Genomic DNA, 21249 nt, shown 5'->3' with positions numbered 1-21249 from the left:
AGAGAGTAAGGAGTGGAGAAAGACAGTGGAGAAAGAGAGAGTAAGGAGTGGAGAAAAGACAGAGAGAGAAAACAGAGTAAGGAGTGGAGAAAGACAGAGAGAGAGAGTTATACTACTAATTTAAAATGCACATTGTAGACCCCAATCAATACAGTTATGTGACACTGTAGACATACACAGTAAAGTAAAAACAAAATCTCCTGGCCAGTACGGGTATCGAACCCACGACCTTCGCGTTATTAGCACGACGCTCTAACCAACTGAGCTAACCGGCCTTAGATAATGCTCATTCGACGGATAAAGGTGGAAATAACTACACCGTACTAAATAAGAGCTCAAGACATTCCATAACAAATCCATCACCTATTGAGAAATAAACTATGAGCCCCTAAGCAAGCTGGTTCGGGGCTCTGTTCACAAACACACCCCACAGGGCTCCAGGACAGCAACACAATTATGTGTGTGGATGAAGCTCTTAATTTGGCATTGGGAAAAACACGAGATGTGGGCGGGGCTAGGTCTACAAAGGGTGCCAAATTAAAAATAAAAATAAATTTAACTCACAAAAGCCATGAGGCCGATAAGTAAAGCTTATTAAAGATCAGTGATACTATCAAGACTGGTGTGCGGTTTCCTTTTCCCTGGAACTTCTTTATGTATAATGTTTACTGTATATTTTTATTGTTTATTTCACTTTTGTATATTATCTACTTCACTCGCTTTGGCAATGTTAACATATGTTTCCCATGCCAATAAAGCCCCTTGAGGTGAATTGAAATTGAATTGAGAGAGAGAGATAGATAAGCAATGAAACACAGAAAGAGAGAGTAAGGAGTGGAGAAAGACAAGAGAGAGTAAGAAGTGGAGAAAGACAGAAAGAGAGAGTAAGGAGTGGAGAAAGACAGAGTAAGGAGAGGAGAAAAAGAGAGAGAGAAAGTGGAGAAAGAAGAGAGAGTAAGGAGTGGAGAGACAAAGAGAGAGAGAGTAAGGAGTGGAGGACAGAAAGAGAGAGTAAGGAGTGGAGAAAGAGAGAGTAAGGAGTGGAGAAAGACAGAAAGAGAGAGTAAGGAGGAGAAAGACAGAAAGAGAGAGAGTAAGGAGTGGAGAAAAGAGTAAGAGTGGAGAAAGAGTGGAGTAAAAAGAGAGAGAGTAAGGAGTGGAGAAAGACAGAAAGAGAGAGTAAGGAGTGGAGAAAGACAGAAAGAGAGAGTAAGGAGTGGAGAAAGACAGAAAGAGAGAGTAAGGAGTGGAGAAAGACAGAAAGAGAGAGTAAGGAGTGGAGAAAGACAGAGAGAGAGAAGGGAGAAAGACAGAAAGAGAGAGTAAGGAGTGGAGAAAGAGAGAGTAAGGAGTGGAGAAAGACAGAGTAAGGAGTGGAGAAAGACAGAAAGAGAGAGTAAGGAGTGGAGAAAGACAGAAAGAGAGAGTAAGGAGTGGAGAAAGACAGAAAGAGAGAGTAAGGAGTGGAGAAAGACAGAGTAAGGAGTGGAGAAAGAGAGAGTAAGGAGTGGAGAAAGACAGAAAGAGAGAGTAAGGAGTGGACAAAGAGAGAAAGAGAGAGTAAGGAGTGGAGAAAGACAGAAAGAGAGAGTAAGGAGTGGAGAAAGACAGAGTAAGGAGAGAGAGTAAGGAGTGGAGAAAGAGTGGAGAAAGAGAGAGTAAGGAGTGGAGAAAGACAGAAAGAGAGAGTAAGGAGTGGAGAAAGACAGAAAGAGAGAGTAAGGAGTGGAGAAAGACAGAAAGAGAGAGTAAGAGTGGAGAAAGAGAGTAAGGAGTGGAGAAAGACAGAGAGAGAGTAAGAGAAAGGAGAAAGAGAGAGTAAGGAGTGGAGGACAGAAAGAGAGAGTAAGGAGTGGAGAAAGACAGAAAGAGAGAGTAAGGAGTGGAGAAAGAGAGAAAGAGAGAAGAGTTAAACTACTAAAAGGAGTAAGGAGTGGATAAAGACAGAAAGAGAGAGTAAGGAGTGGAGAAAGACAGAGTAAGGAGTGGAGAAAGACAGAGTAAGGAGTGGAGAAAGACAGAAAGAGAGAGTAAGGAGTGGAGAAAGACAGAAAGAGAGAGTAAGGAGAGAAAGACAGAAAGAGAGTAAGGGTGGAGAAAGACAGAAAGAGAGAGTAAGGTGGAGAAAGACAGAAAGAGAGAGTAAGGAGGAGGCCAGAAAAAAGAGTAAGGAGTGGAGAAAGACAGAGTAAGGAGTGGAGAAAGACAGTTATAGAGTAAGGGTTTAGAAATGACAGTAGACAGAATCAATAGAGTATGTGACTCTGGAGAAAGACAGTAAAGTGAAAGACAGAAAAGAAAAGGAGTGGAGAAAGGAGAAAGAGAAAGAGAGAAAAGAGAGAGTGGAGAAAGAGAGGAGGAGTGGAGAAAGAGAGAAAGAGAGAGTAAGGAGTGGAGAAAGACAGAAAGAGAGAGTAAGGAGGTGGAAGAAAGAGAGAGTAAGTGGAGAGAGGAGTAAGGAGTGGAGAAAGACAGAAGTGGAGAAAGAGAGCTCAAGACATTCCAAAGAAATCCATCACCTATTGAGAAAGACAAGTAAGACAGAGTAAGGAGTGGAGAAAAGAGTAAGGAGTGGAGAAAGACAGAAAGAGAGAGTCTGTGGAGAAAGACAGAAAGAGAGAGTAAGGCTGGAGAAAGACAGAGTAAGGAGTGGAGAAAGACAGATTAAGGAGTGGAGAAAGACAAAGAGAGAGTAAGGATTGGAGAAAGGAGAAAGACAGAGAGGAGTGGAGAAAGACAGAAAGAGAGAGTAAGAGTCTGGAGAAAGACCAAATTAAAAAGAAAAAAGACTGGAGAAAGCCAGAGAGAGTAAGGAGTGGAGAAAACAGAAAGAGAGAGTTAGTGGAGAAAGACAGAAAGAGAGAGTATCAAGAGTGGAGAAAGACAGAAGAGAAAGAGATTTTAAGGAGTGGAGAAAGACAGAAAGAGAGAGTAAGGAGTGGAGAAAGACAGAAAGATGAGTAAGGAGTGGAAAGAAGAGTAAAGAGAGAGTAAGGACTGAAATGGAGAAAGAGAGAAGAGAGGAGTGGAGAAAGACAGAAAGAGAGAGTAAGGAGTGGAGAAAGACAGAAAGAGAGAGTAAGGAGTGGAGAAAGACAGAGAAAAGAGAGAGAGTAAGGAGTGGAGAAAGACAGAGAGAGAGTAAGGGTGGAGAAAGACAGAAAGAGAGAGTAAGGAGTGGAGAAAGACAGAGTAAGAGTGGAGAAAGACAGAGTAAGAGTGGAGAAAGACAGAAAGAGAAAAACAGAGTAAGGAGTGGAGAAAGACAGAGAGAGAGAGTTATACTACTAATTTAAAATGCACAGAGACCCCAATCAATACAGTTATGTGACACTGTAGACATACAGAGAGTAAAGTAAAACAAAAGGAGTACGGGTATCGAACCCACGAGTTATTAGCACGAGCTCTAACCAACTGAGCTAACCGGCCTTAGATAATGAGACGGATAAAGGTGGAAATAACTACACCGTACTAAATAAGAGCTCAAGACATTCCATAACAAATCCATCACCTATTGAGAAAGTAAGCAAGCTGGTTCGGGGCTCTGTTCACAAAGACACCCACAGGGCTCCAGGACAGCAACACAATTATGTGTGTGGATGAAGCTCTTAATTTGGCATTGGGAAAACACGAGATGTGGGCGGGGAGGTCTACACAAGGGTGCCAAATTAAAAATAAAAATAAATTTAAGACAAAAGCCATGAGATAAGTAAAGCTTATTAAAGATCAGTGATACTATCAAGAGTGGTGTGAGAGTTTCCTTTTCCTGGAACTTCTTTATGTATAATGTTTACTGTATATTTTTATTGTTTATTTCACTTTTGTATATTATCTACTTCACTGGAAATGTTAACATATGTTTCAGCCAATAAAGCCCCTTGAGTTGAATTGAAATTGAAGAAAGATAGATAACAATGAAACACAGAAAGAGAGAGTAAGGAGTGGAGAAAGACAGAGAGAGAGAGTAAGGAGTGGAGAGAGACAGAAAGAGAGAGTAAGGAGTGAAGAAAGAGAGAGTAAGGAGTGGAGAAAGAGAGAGTAAGGAGTGGAGAAAGAGAGAGCAAGGAGTGGAGAAAGACAGAAAGAGAGTAAGGAGTGGAGAAAGAGAGAGTAAGGAGTGGAGAAAGACAGAGTAAGGAGTGGAGAAAGACAGAAAGAGAGTAAGGAGTGGAGAAAGAGAGAGTAAGGAGTGGAGAAAGAGAGAGTAAGGAGTGGAGAAAGACAGAAAGAGAGTAAGGAGTGGAGAAAGAGAGAGTAAGGAGTGGAGAAAGAGAGAGTAAAGGAGTGGAGAAAGACAGAAAGAGAGAGTAAAGGAGTGGAGAAAGAGCGTGCAGCTGTCTGCTGGTTCTTTACCTCTCTGTACTTAATGTCCTTCTCTAGTTAATGTGTGACCAAGTGAGCATGGGGAAAGGTAGGTGTGTGTGTGTGTGTGTGTGTATGTGTGTGTGTGTGTGTGTGTGTGTGTGTGTGTGTGTGTGTATGTATGTGTGTGTGTGTGTGTGTGTATGTGTGTTTATGGCACTTGATTGTGTTTCTTTTCAACCAACAAATAACCCTCCTGAACTTTGAATCCTTTATGAGCCAATCAGCAACTGCTTCCCAGGACAAAACTAGTGTCACCTGTCCAGTAACTAAGGTTATCTGGGCAGGTAACCGTGACAACATAAATAATTCAGAAGGAGAGGGAGCCAGCCGCCTGTGAAAAAGAGAGACAGAGAGAGAGAGAGAGAGACGGGGGTGAAGGAGAGGCAAGGGAGTGACACAGACGAAGAAAGCAGGTTGAGAAAACAAATGTCCAAAAAGAGGGACTGTGAGAAAAGAGTCAAACGATAAGGAGAGATAGAAAGCAGGAGTGAGGGAGTGAAAAACAGGCCGACGGGGAGAATGGAACGGTTAGGCTAGAGACCAGAGACCAGAGTCCAGAGACCAGAGACCAGAGACCAGAGTCCAGAGATCAGAGACCAGAGACCAGAGTCCAGAGTCCAGAGAGAAAAATAAACTACGAGGGTGAATCAGGGAAAACTCCAGTCCGGTCATGGAAGCAGAGCTGGAAGAAGAGGACGGGAGTTTCACTAACATCTCCCTCGCCGATGACAGACCTACAGGTAAGACAAACTCACCTTTAATTACAAAGCTAGTAGCTCTGTCCATTCACCTACACACCTGCAGGGGAGAGGGGGGTAAAGTTGAGCCACCCTTGTTTCTAGGAAACCACAGACAGACAGACAGACAAACACACACACAGACACACACACACACACACATACTGTAAAGGCCTCATTCCCCCAGAGAGACAGAGACAAACACACTGTAAAAGCCAGAGAGACAGAGACAAACACAAAGCTACAGAACACAGAGGTACAATAAGCTACAGAACTATAACCTACAGAACAGAGGTACTATAACCTACAGAACACTGAGGTACTATAAGCTACAGAACCTTAGGACTAGAGGTACAGAACCTTAGGACTGGAGGTACAGAACCTTAGGACTGGAGGTACAGAACCTTAGGACTAGAGGTACAGAACCTTAGGACTGGAGGTACAGAACCTTAGGACTAGAGGTACAGAACCTTAGGACTAGAGGTACAGAACCTTAGGACTAGAGGTACAGCACCTTAGGACTAGAGGTACAGAACCTTAGGACTAGAGGTACAGAACCTTAGGACTAGAGGTACAGAACCTTAGGACTAGAGGTACAGAACCTTAGGACTTAGGACTAGAGGTACAGAACTCAGACAGAGGTACAGGACTAGAGGTACAGAACCTTAGGACTAGAGGTACAGAACCTTAGGACTAGAGGTACAGAACCTTAGGACTAGAGGTACAGCACCTTAGGGCTAGAGGTACAGCACCTTAGGACTAGAGGTACAGCACCTTAGGGCTAGAGGTACAGAACCTTAGGACTAGAGGTACAGGTGTTGCCAACCGCTGTTGCTCCGCTAGCCTGTCTAGCTGCAGTGTGTGTGTGTTTACGGTGTCTGAGGCTGTACTATCGGCACAAACAGATACAACCTTCAGAAACAATGTACGCATACAGACGCACACAGTGCTGCCACACCTAATCGGATGTCAAATGTCCTTCACGTTTTCCCTTCATCAGACTACTAGTCTACGTCTAGTGGAAGGAGCAAGTAGACAAGAGGAGGGAATGAGTTCATACAAGCGTATTGTTTCGGGGCCCAATAAATGTGGTGTTATATTTTGCTTCCGGCTGTGTCTGTTTGCATTGCGCTGCTCCCCCTGTCGGCCGCGTCGGTTCCTACACCCAGATAATGCGAGGACGTCCCATCGCCGACTGTCATACATGGAAATCCGCAGTGTCGTCTAGCACATAACAACGTTATCCACACAAAACCCCGGCTAACGTTTTGACACAATATTGTTATTATATCGAAGGGTAAGTGACTGACATTTCAGAAATGTAACGAGACTACGAGGCTTGTCGTTGTTGAGAATCGCACGTCAATTCTACGGATTTGACAGATTTTCTGAGATTTTAGCTGTCTAACTTGCTACTGTAACGAGCATTGTGACTAACTACGAGTTAGTTAGGTACACAAACTAACATCATAATATCGCGGTTATTAATGTGATAGCCGGTAGTTAGATACAGGAGTCGTTTTCTTCCTTCTCTGTAAAAGGTGAGCATATCGTATGAACCAGCTAGATGGCTAACATTAGCCTGCCGCTATGCTAACTTACCAGCTGGCTGGTCTTGGGTGTGTTTAGTTACTGTAACAGCTAGAGAGACAGCTAGCTGGCTGGTCTTGGGTGTGTTGTTGTTTAGTTACTGTAACAGCTAGAGAGACAGCTAGCTGGCTGGTCTTGGGTGTGTTTAGTTACTGTAACAGCTAGAGAGACAGCTAGCTGGCTGGTCTTGGGTGTGTTTAGTTTAACAGCTTACTTGGGTGTGTTTAGTTACTGTAACAGCTAGAGAGACAGCTAGCTGGCTGGTCTTGGGTGTGTTTAGTTACTGTAACAGCTAGAGAGACAGCTAGCTGGCTGGTCCTGGGTGTGTTGTTTAGTTACTGTAACAGCTAGAGAGACAGCTAGCTGGCTGGTCTTGGGTGTGTTGTTTAGTTACTGTAACAGCTAGAGAGACAGCTAGCTGGCTGGTCCTGGGGGTGTTGTTTAGTTACTGTAACAGCTAGAGAGACAGCTAGCTGGCTGGTCCTGGGTGTGTTTAGTTACTGTAACAGCTAGAGAGACAGCTAGCTGGCTGGTCCTGGGTGTGTTTAGTTACTGTAACAGCTAGAGAGACAGCTAGCTGGCTGGTCTTGGGTGTGTTTAGTTACTGTAACAGCTAGAGAGACAGCTAGCTGGCTGGTCCTGGGTGTTGTTTAGTTACTGTAACACTAGAGAGACAGCTAGCTGGCTGGTCCTGGGTGTGTTTAGTTACTGTAACAGACAGCTAGCTGGCTGGTCTTGGGTGTGTTGTTTAGTTACTGTAACAGCTAGAGAGACAGCTAGCTGGCTGGTCCTGGGGTGTTGTTTAGTTACTGTAACAGCTAGAGAGACAGCTAGCTGGCTGGTCTGGGTGTGTTTAGTTACTGTAACAGCTAGAGAGACAGCTAGCTGGCTGGTCCTGGGTGTGTGTTTAGTTACTGTAACAGCTAGAGAGACAGCTAGCTGGCTGGTCTTGGGTTGTTTAGTTACTGTAACAGCTAGAGAGACAGCTAGCTGGCTGGTCCTGGGTGTGTTTAGTTACTGTAACAGCTAGAGAGACAGCTAGCTGGCTGGTCTTGGGTGTTGTTTAGTTACTGTAACAGCTAGAGAGACAGCTAGCTGGCTGGTCCTGGGTGTGTTGTTTAGTTACTGTAACAGCTAGAGAGACAGCTAGCTGGCTGGTCCTGGGTGTTGTTTAGTTACTGTAACAGCTAGAGAGACAGCTAGCTGGCTGGGTGTGTTTAGTTACTGTAACAGCTAGAGAGACAGCTAGCTGGCTGGTCTTGGGGTGTGTTTAGTTACTGTAACAGCTAGAGAGAGAGCTGGCTGGTCTTGGGTGTGACAGCTAGAGAGACAGCTAGCTGGCTGGTCCTAGAGACAGGGTGTCTTGTTGTTTAGTTACTGTAACAGCTAGAGAGACAGCTAGCTGGCTGGTCTTGGGTGTGTTTAGTTACTGTAACAGCTAGAGAGACAGCTAGCTGGCTGGTTCTTCCTGGGTGTGTTTAGTTACTGTAACAGCTAGAGAGACAGCTAGCTGGCTGGTCTTGGGTTGTTTAGTTACTGTAACAGCTAGAGAGACAGCTAGCTGGCTGGTCCTGGGGTGTGTTTAGTTACTGTAACAGCTAGAGAGACAGCTACTGGGGGTGTTGTTTAGTTACTGTAACAGCTAGAGAGACAGCTAGCTGGCTGGTCCTGGGTGTTGTTTAGTTACTGTAACAGCTAGAGAGACAGCTAGCTGGCTGGTCCTGGGTGTGTTTAGTTACTGTGCTCTTAGCTGGCTGGTCCTGGGTGTGTTTAGTTACTGTAACAGCTAGAGAGACAGCTAGCTGGCTGGTCCTGGGTGTGTTTAGTTACTGTAACAGCTAGAGAGACAGCTAGCTGGCTGGTCCTGGGTGTGTTTAGTTACTGTAACAGCTAGAGAGACAGCTAGCTGGCTGGTCCTGGGTGTGTTTAGTTACTGTAACAGCTAGAGAGACAGCTAGCTGGCTGGTCCTGGGTGTGTTGTTTAGTTACTGTAACAGCTAGAGAGACAGCTAGCTGGCTGGTCCTGGGTGTGTCTAGTTACTGTAACAGCTAGAGAGACAGCTAGCTGGCTGGTCCTGGGTGTGTTGTTTAGTTACTGTAACAGCTTCGAGAGACAGCTAGCTGGCTGGTCCTGGGTGTGTTTAGTTACTGTAACAGCTAGAGGACAGCTAGCTGGCTGGTCCTGGGTGTGTTTAGTTACTGTAACAGCTAGAGAGACAGCTAGCTGGCTGGTCCTGGGGCTGTGTTTAGTTACTGTAACAGCTGGACAGCTAGCTGGCTGGTCCTGGGTGTGTTTAGTTACTGTAACAGCTAGAGAGACAGCTAGCTGGCTGGTCCTGGGGGTGTGTTTAGTTACTGTAACAGCTAGAGAGACAGCTAGCTGGCTGGTCCTGGGGGTGTGTTTAGTTACTGTAACAGCTAGAGAGACAGCTAGCTGGCTGGTCCTGGGTGTGTTTAGTTACTGTAACAGCTAGAGAGACAGCTAGCTGGCTGGTCCTGGGGGTGTGTTTAGTTACTGTAACAGCTAGAGAGACAGCTAGCTGGCTGGTCCTGGGGGTGTGTTTAGTTACTGTAACAGCTAGAGAGACTGCTAACATCACGTGTCATCTTGGCCTCTTATGTCTTCCTCTGTCTTCTTGTTTGGGTATGTAGATGATGGTAGCCAGCTAACGTAGTAGTACTGGTGTTCACTTCTCTAGCTACTTTTACCCGTTGTTAGAGTAGTCCGTTAGGCAGGTGGAGGAGTTAACTGGGGACCGTTAGTTGGAGACCAAGGGCTTTTGGTTTCGGGACAGATGTCCCTGAATGAGATGGCAACATCCTGCACATGTTACGTTGCTTTGGACCTTTGTATCACAGTGGTTTAAGGCACTGCATCTCAGTGCTGCGTCACTACAGACCGTGGTTCAGCGGTCTGAGGCGTCACTACAGACCGTGGTTCAGCGGTCTGAGGCGTCACTACAGACCCTGGTTCAGCGGTCTGAGGCACTACAGACCCTGGTTCAGCGGTCGAAAGGCACTGTGTCTCAGTGCTAGGCGTCACTACAGACCCTGGTTCAGCGGTCTGAGGCACTGTGTCTCAGTGCTAGAGGCGTCACTACAGACCCTGGTTCAGCGGTCTAAGGCACTGTGTCTCAGTGCTAGAGGCGTCACTACAGACCCTGGTTCAGCGGTCTAAGGCACTGTGTCTCAGTGCTAGAGGCGTCACTACAGACCCTGGTTCAGCGGTCTAAGGCACTGTGTCTCAGTGCTAGAGACGTCACTACAGACCCTGGTTCGATTCCAGGCTGTATCACCACCGGCCGTGATTGGGAGTCCCGTAGGGCGGCGCACAATTGTCCCAGCGCTTGTCCTGCTTAGGGTTTGGCCGGGGGTTTGGCCGTCGTAAATAATAATTTGTTCCTAACTGACTTACCCAGTTAAATAAAGATGTATAATATAAATCATATGATCTAACTATATGTTTCGCTCACCTTGATGTGTCTACAGGGGACAGAGGAACTGCAGTCCTGCTCACCAAACAGGACAACGAGGACTTCACCATGAACTGTCACATGGATGGTAATGAACAACAACACATCCTCTGGTCTGCCTGCCTGCCTGCCTGCCTGTCTGATTACGTGTGTGTTCAGTAATATAGTGTGTGTGTGTTCAGTAATATAGTGTGTGTGTGTTCAGTAATATAGTGTGTGTTGTGTTTGTCAGGAGACATGGAGAACCAGGTTGAGATGGAGGAGAAGACGAGGCTCATCAACCAGGTGCTGGAGCTACAACACACACTGGAAGGTAACATCTCTCTGTTACACATCTCTCTCTCTGTTACACACATCTCTCTCTCTGTTACACACATCTCTCTCTCTCTGTTACACACATCTCGCTCTCTGTTACACATCTCTCTCTGTTACACACATCTCTCTCTCTGTTACACACATCTCGCTTCCTGTTACACATCTCTCTCTCTGTTACACACACCTCTCTCTCTGTTACACACATCTCTCTCTCTGTTACACACATCTCTCTCTGTTACACACATCTCTCTCTCTGTTACACACATCTCTCTCTCTGTTACACACATCTCTCTCTGTTACACACATCTCTCTCTGTTACACACCTCTCTCTCTGTTACACACATCTCTCTCTCTGTTACACACACCTCTCTCTCTGTTACACACATCTCTCTCTCTGTTACACACATCTCTCTCTCTGTTACACACATCTCTCTCTCTGTTACACACATCTCTCTCTCTGTTACACACATCTCTCTCTCTGTTACACACATCCTCTCTCTCTGTTACACACACATCTCTCTCTGTTACACACATGTTCATCTCTCTCTCTGTTACACACATCTCTCTCTCTGTTACACAGTGGAGGTGTGTTCTCTCTCTCTCTGTTACACACATCTCTCTCTCTCTGTTACACATCTCTCTCTCTGTTACACATCTCTCTCTCTGTTACACACATCTCTCTCTCTGTTACACACATCTCTCTCTCTGTTACACACATCTCTCTCTGTTACACACATCTCTCTCTGTTACACACATCTCTCTCTGTTACACACATCTCTCTCTGTTACACACATCTCTCTCTCTCTGTTACACACATCTCTCTCTCTGTTACACATCTCTCTCTGTTACACATCTCTCTCTGTTACACACATCTCTCTCTCTGTTACACACATCTCTCTGTCTCTGTTACACACATCATCTCTCTGTTACACACATCTCTCTCTGTTACACACATCTCTCTCTCTGTTACACACAGGTGTGTTCATCTCAGTGGAAGGTGTGTTCTCTCTGTTACACACATCTCATCTCTCTGTTACACAGTGGAAGGTGTGTTCATCTCTCTCTCTGTTACACAGTGGAAGGTGTGTTCATGTCTCTCTCTGTTACACAGTGGAAGGTGTGTTCATGTCTCCTCTCTGTTACACAGTGGAAGGTGTGTTCATGTCTCCTCTCTGTTACACAGTGGAAGGTGTGTTCATGTCTCTCCTCTCTGTTACACAGTGGAAGGTGTGTTCATGTCTCTCCTCTCTGTTACACAGTGGAAGGTGTGTTCATGTCTCTCCTCTCTGTTACACAGTGGAAGGTGTGTTCATGTCTCTGTTACACAGTGGAAGGTGTGTTCATGTCTCTGTTACACAGTGGAAGGTGTGTTCATGTCTCTCTGTTACACAGTGGAAGGTGTGTTCATGTCTCTGTTACACAGTGGAAGGTGTGTTCATGTCTCCTCTCTGTTACACAGTGGAAGGTGTGTTCATGTCTCTCTGTTACACAGTGGAAGGTGTGTTCATGTCTCTGTTACACAGTGGAAGGTGTGTTCATGTCTCTGTTACACAGTGGAAGGTGTGTTCATGTCTCTGTTACACAGTGGAAGGTGTGTTCATGTCTCTGTTACACAGTGGAAGGTGTGTTCATGTCTCCTCTCTGTTACACAGTGGAAGGTGTGTTCATGTCTCTCCTCTCTGTTACACAGTGGAAGGTGTGTTCATGTCTCTCCTCTCTGTTACACAGTGGAAGGTGTGTTCATGTCTCTCTGTTACACAGTGGAAGGTGTGTTCATGTCTCCTCTCTGTTACACAGTGGAAGGTGTGTTCATGTCTCTCTGTTACACAGTGGAAGGTGTGTTCATGTCTCTCTGTTACACAGTGGAAGGTGTGTTCATGTCTCTCCTCTCTGTTACACAGTGGAAGGTGTGTTCATGTCTCCTCTCTGTTACACAGTGGAAGGTGTGTTCATGTCTCTCTGTTACACAGTGGAAGGTGTGTTCATGTCTCTGTTACACAGTGGAAGGTGTGTTCATGTCTCCTCTCTGTTACACAGTGGAAGGTGTGTTCATGTCTACACCTCTCTGTTACACAGTGGAAGGTGTGTTCATGTCTCCTCTCTGTTACACAGTGGAAGGTGTGTTCATGTCTCTCTGTTACACAGTGGAAGGTGTGTTCCTCTCTGTTACACAGTGGAAGGTGTGTTCATGTCTCTGTTACACAGTGGAAGGTGTGTTCATGTCTCTGTTACACAGTGGAAGGTGTGTTCATGTCTGTTACACTCCTCTCTGTTACACAGTGGAAGGTGTGTTCATGTCTCTCTCTGTTACACAGTGGAAGGTGTGTTCATGTCTCTCCTCTCTGTTACACAGTGGAAGGTGTGTTCATGTCTCTCTCTGTTACACAGTGGAAGGTGTGTTCATGTCTCCTCCTCTCTGTTACACAGTGGAAGGTGTGTTCATGTCTCTCTCTGTTACACAGTGGAAGGTGTGTTCATGTCTCCTCTCTGTTACACAGTGGAAGGTGTGTTCATGTCTCTCTCTCTGTTCAGTGGAAGGTGTGTTCATGTCTCTGTTACAGTGGAAGGTGTGATTCATCTTCTCTCTGTTACACAGTGGAAGGTGTGTTCATGTCCTCCTCTCTGTTACACAGTGGAAGGTGTGTTCATGTCCCTCTCTGTTACACAGTGGAAGGTGTGTTCATGTCCTCTCTGTTCACAGTCTGTTCAAGTGGAAGGTGGTCATGTCTCTAATTCTCTGTTACACAGTGGAAGTGTGTTCATGTCTCTGTGTTACACAGTGGAAGGTGTGTCCCATTTGTTACACAGGGAAGGTGTGTTATGTCTCTCTGTTACACAGTGGAAGGTGTGTTCATGTCTCTGTTACACAGTGGAAGGTGTCATGTTCATTCTCTGTTACACAGTGGAAGGTGTGTTCATGTCTCTGTTACACAGTGGAAGGTGTGTTCATTGATGTGGTCTCTGTTACACAGTGGAAGGTGTGTTCATGTCTGTTCCATGTCTCTGTTACACAGTGGAAGGTGTGTTCATGTCTCTTGTTACACAGTGGAAGGTGTGTTCATGTCTCTGTTACACAGTGGAAGTCTCTGTTACACAGTGGAAGGAGTGTCTCTCTGTTGGCACAGTGGAAGGTGCTAAAACATGTCTAGTCTGTTACACAGTGGAAGGTGTGTTCATGTCTCTCCTCTCTTGTTACACAGTGGAAGGTGTGTTCATGTCTCTGTTACACAGTGGAAGGTGTGTTCATGTCTCTCTCTGTTACACAGTGGAAGGTGTGTTCATGTCTAGTCTGTTACACAGTGGAAGGTATGTTCATGTCTCCTCTCTGTTACACAGTGGAAGGTGTGTTAGTCTCTGTTACACAGTGGAATGTGTTTCTCATCTGATGTGGAATAAGCTAAAACAGTCTAGTCTGTTACACAGTGGAAGGAGTGTTTGTCTCTGTTACAAGTGGAAGGTGTAAAACAGTCTCTGTTCAGTGGAAGGAGGATATTTCTCATTGATGTACACAGTGGAAGGTAAAACAGTCTCTGTCTACACAGTGGAGGGTGTATTTGTCATCTGATGTGGAATAAGCTAAAACAGTCTCTCTGGCAGGGAAGGTGTATTTGTCATTGATGTGGAATGCTAAAACAGTCTAGTCTGGCAGTGGGAGGTGTGTTTGTCTTGATGTGGAAGTGGAAGCTAAAACAGTCTAGTCTGGCAGTGGAAGGTGTGTTCATGTCATTGATCTGTTACACAGTGGAGTCTGGCAGGGGATGTGTTCATGTCTCTCTGTTACACAGTGGAAGTATTTGGCATCTCTGATGTGGAATAAGCTAAAACAGTCTAGTCTGGCAGGGAGGTGTTTCATGTCTCTGTTACACAGTGGAATGTAAAACAGTCTAGTCTGTTACACAGTGGAAGGTGTATTTGTCTCTGATGTGGAAATGTAAAACAGTCTAGTCTGGCAGGGAGGAGTATTTGGCATTGATGTGGAATAAGCTAAAACAGTCTAGTCTGGCAGGGAGGAGTATTTGTCATTGATGTTGGAATAAGCTAAAACAGTCTAGTCTGGCAGTGGAAGGAGTATTTGTCTCATTGATGTACACAGTGAAAAGCTAAGGTTTCTCTAGTCTGTTTCATCCACAGTGGAAGGTGTTCATGTCTGTCCTCTCTGTTACACAGTGGAAGGTAAAACATGTCTATTCTGTTACACAGTGGAAGGTGTGTTCATGTCTCTCTGTTACACAGTTGATGTGGAATGTCTCTGTTACAAAACATGTCTCCTCTCTGTTACACAGTGGAAGGTGTGTTTGTCTCTGTTACACAGTGGAAGGTGTGTTCAAAACAGATCTGTTCAGTGGCAGGTGTGTTCATGATCTGTTACACAGTGGAAGGTGTGATGTCTCTGTTACACAGTGGAAGTCGTGTCTCTCCTCTCTGTTACACATGTGTTCTCCTCTCTGTTACACAGTGGAAGGTGTGTTCATGTCCTCTCTGTTACACAGTGGAAGGTGTGTTCAAACCTGTTACACAGTGGAAGGTGTGTTCATGTCTCTCTGTTACACAGGGAGGTGTGTTCATGAACCACATGTCTCTGTTACACAGTGGAAGGTGTGTTCATGTCTCTGTTACACAAAGGTCATGTCTCTGTTACACAGTGGAAGGTGTGTTCATGCAACATCCTCTCTGTTACACAGTGGAATCATGTCTCTCTGTTACACAGTGGAAGGTGTGTTCAGTCTACACAGTGGAAGGTGTGTTCATGTCTCTCTCTCTGTTACACAGTGAAGGTGTGTTCATGTTCTGTTACACAGTGGAAGGTGTGTTCATGTCTCTCCTCTCTGTTACAAGTGGAAGGTGTGTTCATGTCTTTCTGTTACACAGTGGAAGGTGTGTTCATGGCTCTGACAGTGGAAGGTGTGTTATGTCTCCTCCTCTCTGTTACACAAAGGTGTGTTCATGTCTCCTCTCTGTTACACAGTGGAAGGTGTGTTCATGGCTCTGTTACACAGTGGAAGTTATGTCTCTACTCTCTGTTACACAGTGGAAGGTGTGTTATGTCTCTCCTCTCTGTTACACAGTGGAAGGTGTATTTGTCATCTCCTCTCTGTTACACAGTGGAAGGTGTGTTCATGTCTCCTCTCTGTTACACAGTGGAAGGTGTGTTCATGTCTCCTCTCTGTTACACAGTGGAAGGTGTGTTCATGTCTCTCCTCCTCTCCAACTACACAGTGGAAGTGTTACATTCTTGTTTGACCTGGAAGGTGTGTTTACCCTCCTCCTGTTACACAGTGGAAGGTGTGTTCATGATTTAACTGTTTTTATGTCTCTCTGTTACTGTTTTGTGTTGTTCATGTCTCTGTTACACAGTGGAAGTGAGTTATGACATCAGACCTCTGTTTGGAATTTTGATGACTTGTTGTTACACAGTGGAATGTGTGTTCATGTCTGTTACACAAACTCTCTGTTACACAGTGGAAATATGTCTCTCCTCTCAAACACAGTGGAAGGTGTGTTCATGTCTCTGTTACACAGTGGAAGGTGTGTTCATGTCTCTGTTACACAGTGGAAGGTGTGTTCATCTGTTACACTCTGTTCTCTCTCTGTTACACAGTGGAAGGTGTGTTCAAACAGTGGAAGTGTGTTCATGTCTCTGTTACACAGTGGAAGGTGTGTTCATGTCTCTGTTACACAGTGGAAGGTGTGTTCATGTCTCTGTTACACAGTGGAAGGTGTGTTCATGTCTCTCTGTTACACAGTGGAAGGTGTGTTCATGTCTCTCTCTCTGTTACACAGTGGAAGGTGTGTTCATGTCTCTCATCTGATTACACAGTGGAAGGTGTGTACATGTCTCTCCTCTCTGTTACACAGTGGAAGGTGTGTTCATTCTCTCCTCTCTGTTACACAGTGGAAGGTGTGTTCATCTCTGTTACACAGTGGAAGGTGTGTTCATGTCTCTGTTACACAGTGGAATGTGTTCATGTCTCTGTTACACAGTGGAAGGTGTGTTCATGTCTCTCCTCTCTGTTACACAGTGGAAGGTGTGTTCATGCTCTCTGTTCCACAGTGGAAGGTGTGTTCATGTCTCTCAGTGGAAGGTGTGTTCATGTCTCTGTTACACATGGAAGGTGTGTTCATGTCTCCCTCTCTGTTACACAGTGGAAGGTGTGTTCATGTCTCTGTTCTGTTACACAGTGGAAGGTGTGTTCATGTCTCTACACAGTGGAAGGTGTGTTCATCCCTGTTACACAGTGGAAGGGTGTTCATATCCTCTCTGTTACACAGTGGAAGGTGTGTTCATGTCTCTCCTCTCTGTTACACAGTGGAAGGTGTACCCATGTCTCTGTTACACAGTGGAAGGTGGATTCATGGAAGGTCGTCACCTCTGGAGTGGAAGGTGTGTTCATGTCTCTGTTACACAGTGGAAGGTGTGCTTCATGTCCTGTTACACAGGAAGGGTGTTTATGTCTCCTCTGTCATGTGAGGCTCCAGTTGTGTTAATGGAGCTCCTAAATGGGTCTCGATTCTATCTGGCAACCAAGTTTTGTGTGGAGGTGTAAAACATTCAGTCTAGGCAGGAGGGAGGAGTATTTGGCATTGATGTGGAATAAGGTAAAACAGTCTAGTCTGGCAGGGAGGAGTATTTGTCATTGATGTGGAATAAGCTAAAACAATCAGTCTAGTCTGGCAGTGAGGAGTATTTGGCATTGATGTGGAATAAGCTAAAACATTCAGTCTAGTCTGGCAGGGAGGAGTATTTGTCATTGATGTGGAATAAGCCAAAACATTCAGTCTAGTCTGGCAGGGAGGAGCATTTGGCATTGATGTGGAATAAGCTAAAACAGTCTAGTCTGGCAGGGAGGAGATTTGGCATTGATGTGGAATAAGCTAAAACAGTCTAGTCTGGCAGGGAGGAGTATTTGTCATTGATGTGGAATAAGCCAAAACATTCAGTCTAGTCTGGCAGGGAGGAGTATTTGGCATTGATGTGGAATAAGCCAAAACATACCCAGTCTAGTCCAGGGAGGAGTATTTGGCATTGATGTGGAATAAGCCAAAACATTCAGTCTGGCAGGGAGGGAGGAGTATTTGTCATTGATGTGGAATAAGCCAAAACATTCAGTCTAGTCTGGCAGGAGGGAGAGTATTTGGCATTGATGTGGAATAAGCTAAAACATTCGGGGTCTAGTCTGGTAGGGAGGAGTATTTGTCATTGATGTGGAATAAGCCAAAACATTCAGTCTAATCTGGCAGGATGGAGGAGTATTTGGCATTGATATGGAATAAGGTAAAACAGTCCAGTCTGGCAGGAGGGTATTTGGCATTGACCATGGAGGTAAAACAGTCTAGTCTGGTAGGGAGGAGCATTTGGCATTGATGTGGAATAAGCTAAAACAGTCTAGTCTGGCAGGGAGGAGTATTTGGCAATGATGTGGAATAAGCTAAAACAGTCTAGTCTGGCAGGGAGGAGTATTTGGCATTGATATGGAATAAGGTAAAACAGTCTAGTCTGGCAGGAGGAGTATTTGGCATTGATTGGAATAAGGTAAAACAGTCTAGTCTGGCAGGGAGGAGTATTTGGCATTGATATGGAATAAGCTAAAACAGTCTAGTCTGGAAGGGGATTCATATTGGCACCATGAGGATTCCCAAATGCATGTGGAATAAGTAAAACAGTCTAGTCTGGCAGGGAGGGTATTTGTCAATGATGGAATAAGCTAAAACAGTCTAGTCTGGCAGGGAGGAGTCCACCATTGATGTGGAATAAGCCAAAACATTCAGTCTAGTCTGGTAGGGAGGAGTATTTTGCATTGATGTGGAATAAGCTAAAACATTCAGTCTAGTCCACCAGGGAGGAGTATTTGGCATTGATGTGGAATAAGCTAAAACAGTCTAGTCTGGCAGGGAGGAGTATTTGGCATTGATGTGGAATAAGCTAAAACAGTCTAGTCTGGCAGGAAGGGGTATTTGTCATTGATGTGGAATAAGCTAAAACAATCAGTCTAGTCTGGCAGGGAGGAGTATTTGGCATTGATGTGGAATAAGCTAAAACATTCAGTCTAGTCTGGCAGGGAGGAGTATTTTCATTGATGTGGAATAAGCCAAAACATTCAGTCTAGTCTGGTAGGGATGAGCATTTGGCATTGATGTGGAATAAGCTAAAACAATCAGTCTAGTCTGGCAGGGAGGAGCATTTGGCATTGATGTGGAATAAGCTAAAACAGTCTAGTCTGGCAGGGAGGAGTATTTGTCATTGATGTGGAATAAGCTAAAACAATCAGTCTAGTCTGGCAGGGAGGAGTATTTGTCATTGATGTGGAATAAGAAAACATTCAGTCTAGTCTGGTAGGGAGGAGTATTTGGCATTGATGTGAATAAGCCAAAACAGTCTAGTCCAGGAAGAGTATTTGGCATTGATGTGGAATAAGTCAAAACATTCAGTCTAGGCAGGATGAGGAGGAGTATTTGTCATTGATGTGGAATAAGCTAAAACATTCAGTCTAGTCTGGCAGAGGGAGGGAGGAGTATTTGGCATTGATATGGAATAAAAATATTCAGTTTAGTCTGGCAGGGATGAGTATTTGGCATTGATGTGGAATAAGCCAAAAACCCAGTCCAGTCTGGTAGGGAGGATTATTTGGCATTGATGTGGAATAAGGTAAAACATCAGTCTAGTCTGGTAGGGAGGAGCATTTGGCATTGATGTGGAATGGTAAAACAGTCTAGTCCAGGGAGGAGGGCAATGATTGGAATAAGCTAAAACAGTCTAGTCACCATGGAGTGATTTGTCATTGATGTGGAATAAGCCAAAACATTCAGTCTACCCAGTCCACCAGGAATGGGAATTCAAAACATTCAGTCTAGTCCATGGAGTGATTTGTCATTGATGTGGAATAAGCCTGGTATTCAGTCCAGTCCACCAGGAAGGGGATTCATTGATATGGAATAACCATGGAGTGATGTGTTTCATCCATCATTACTTAGGCGGGGTGGCCTCCCTGTCAACCTCTGTTGCACCCAGTCCACAAGGAAGGGGAAACACTGGTCTGTCTAGTTCTAAGTGATCTGTTGTTCCAGATCTGTCCACCGTGTGGATGCGGTCAAAGAGGAGAACCTGAAGTTGAAGTCGGAGAACCAGGTTCTAGGCCACCATCGAGAACCTCATGTCGGCCTCCAGTGTGTTCCAAACCCCGACAACAAGAGCAAACGGAAGTCCACCAGGAAGGGGAGTTGAGACCACCTACAAAAGCCTGGAGCAGGTCTGTTTGTGCCGACACAAACCTGGCATGATGGCACAGACAGACTGGCACCAGGAACCTGCAACATCTCCTCTCCCAAATGACAGCATGGAGGTAGATGATGTTTGTTGACCACAGTTCTAGGGACAGATCCACCAGGTTCCAAATGGCAGATTATTTCCTAAGTAGTGCACTATGTAATGCACAGAATGCCATAAGCTCTGGTTAAAAGTAGTGTACTATGTAGGAATAGGATGCCATGAGCTCTGATTTAAAAGTAGTGTATATGTAGAGTAGTCTGATCCTAGATCTGTGGTTAGGGGCAACCCATTCCAGACCCAGGAATCCTTCCACTCCAACTCACCCCTATGGTCCAGTTTACATTCTTGTTTGACCTCTTTTTACCCTGGTATGCTACCCAGTCCACCAGGAAGGGGTTTTATAATTCACCATTATATGTTTTGTGTTGTCATGTCAAGGGGATTCATCTCTAATGAGTTATGACATCAGTCCTTTTTACCAGGACTGGTTGGATTGGAAGGAACCATGGACTTGTTGATGTGAATATGGCCAAACTCCCTGGCCCCAAAATATGAATCAAACATATTGAATCCACCAGGAAGGGGATTATAATAACGTCACCATGGACTGTTCTCTCTCATCTGATTGGTCAAAAGGTCCCTGTGTCTTTTTTTAAAAATTGCCACCCTTATTGTCCACCAGAAATATGAATGGTGTTGTTTTTTTAAGCACCATGGAGTGATGTGTGTTGTCGTCCCTGGTATGCTACCCAGTCCACCAGGAAGGGGATTCATATCGTCACCATGGAGTGATGTGTGTTGTCGTCCCTGGTATGCTACCCAGTCCACCAGGAAGGGGATTCATATCGTCACCATGGAGTGATGTGTGTTGTCGTCCCTGGTATGCTACCCAGTCCACCAGGAAGGGGATTCATATCGTCACCATGGAGTGCTGTGTGGAGTCAGTAGGGGAAGGCAAAAGCACAGTGAACGTGTATTCTGCTGTACATAACAAACGATGCCCTCTTGAATGCAACCCTGGACTAGGGTCAAGTTACACTACAGGGTGAGACGGCCTCCTTTACCTATGATGGGTGGAGGGAGGGAGGAAAGGGAGGACAGAAGAGAGCTCTGCTTTTTACAGTTAAGAACCTTGAGTGGTATTGATTAGAACACTCAGGCTGTAGAACACTCCGGAAGGTTCCGTCAGTGCATTAACAGAGCTGCTGATAAGGAACGTTGTTATTCCTGCTTATGGTAATGGACTGTGGAAGCATGACTGTGCTGTCCTAGGCTGGTTATAGTAGAGAGAAATAAGGTACAGGTACCAGCACGAGATTCTATGAGAGCCTTTATCAGGGATGTGATCAGGACAACATGAAGAGTTGGGGTTTTGGCTGGGAGAAAGCTAGGTCCGTTTCAATTCTATTTCAATAGGAGGACAAAATGGTCAGAAATGCCTAATTAAAATCAGGAAGAATCACAACACTCAATTGTACGGAGATCAGCGTTTTGAGCAAGAGGT

General features: G+C 45.1%; 1 non-coding gene and 1 pseudogene across 1 annotated transcript; one reads left to right on the top strand and one right to left on the bottom strand.

The window, feature by feature from the left end:
• Positions 1-201: 201 nt before the first annotated feature.
• On the bottom strand, positions 202-275 carry trnai-aau (transfer RNA isoleucine (anticodon AAU)). The gene has a single exon. It is a non-coding gene; the product is annotated as a tRNA-Ile (tRNA).
• A 4362-nt stretch (positions 276-4637) lies between these two features.
• On the top strand, positions 4638-19700 carry LOC135561999 (short coiled-coil protein B-like; annotated as a pseudogene).
• Positions 19701-21249: the final 1549 nt, after the last annotated feature.

Source organism: Oncorhynchus nerka, linkage group LG18, assembly GCF_034236695.1.
Source record: "Oncorhynchus nerka isolate Pitt River linkage group LG18, Oner_Uvic_2.0, whole genome shotgun sequence".
In the NCBI taxonomy this organism is placed as follows: Eukaryota; Metazoa; Chordata; class Actinopteri; order Salmoniformes; family Salmonidae; genus Oncorhynchus; species Oncorhynchus nerka.
This window is presented reverse-complemented; position numbering and strand designations above follow the sequence as displayed.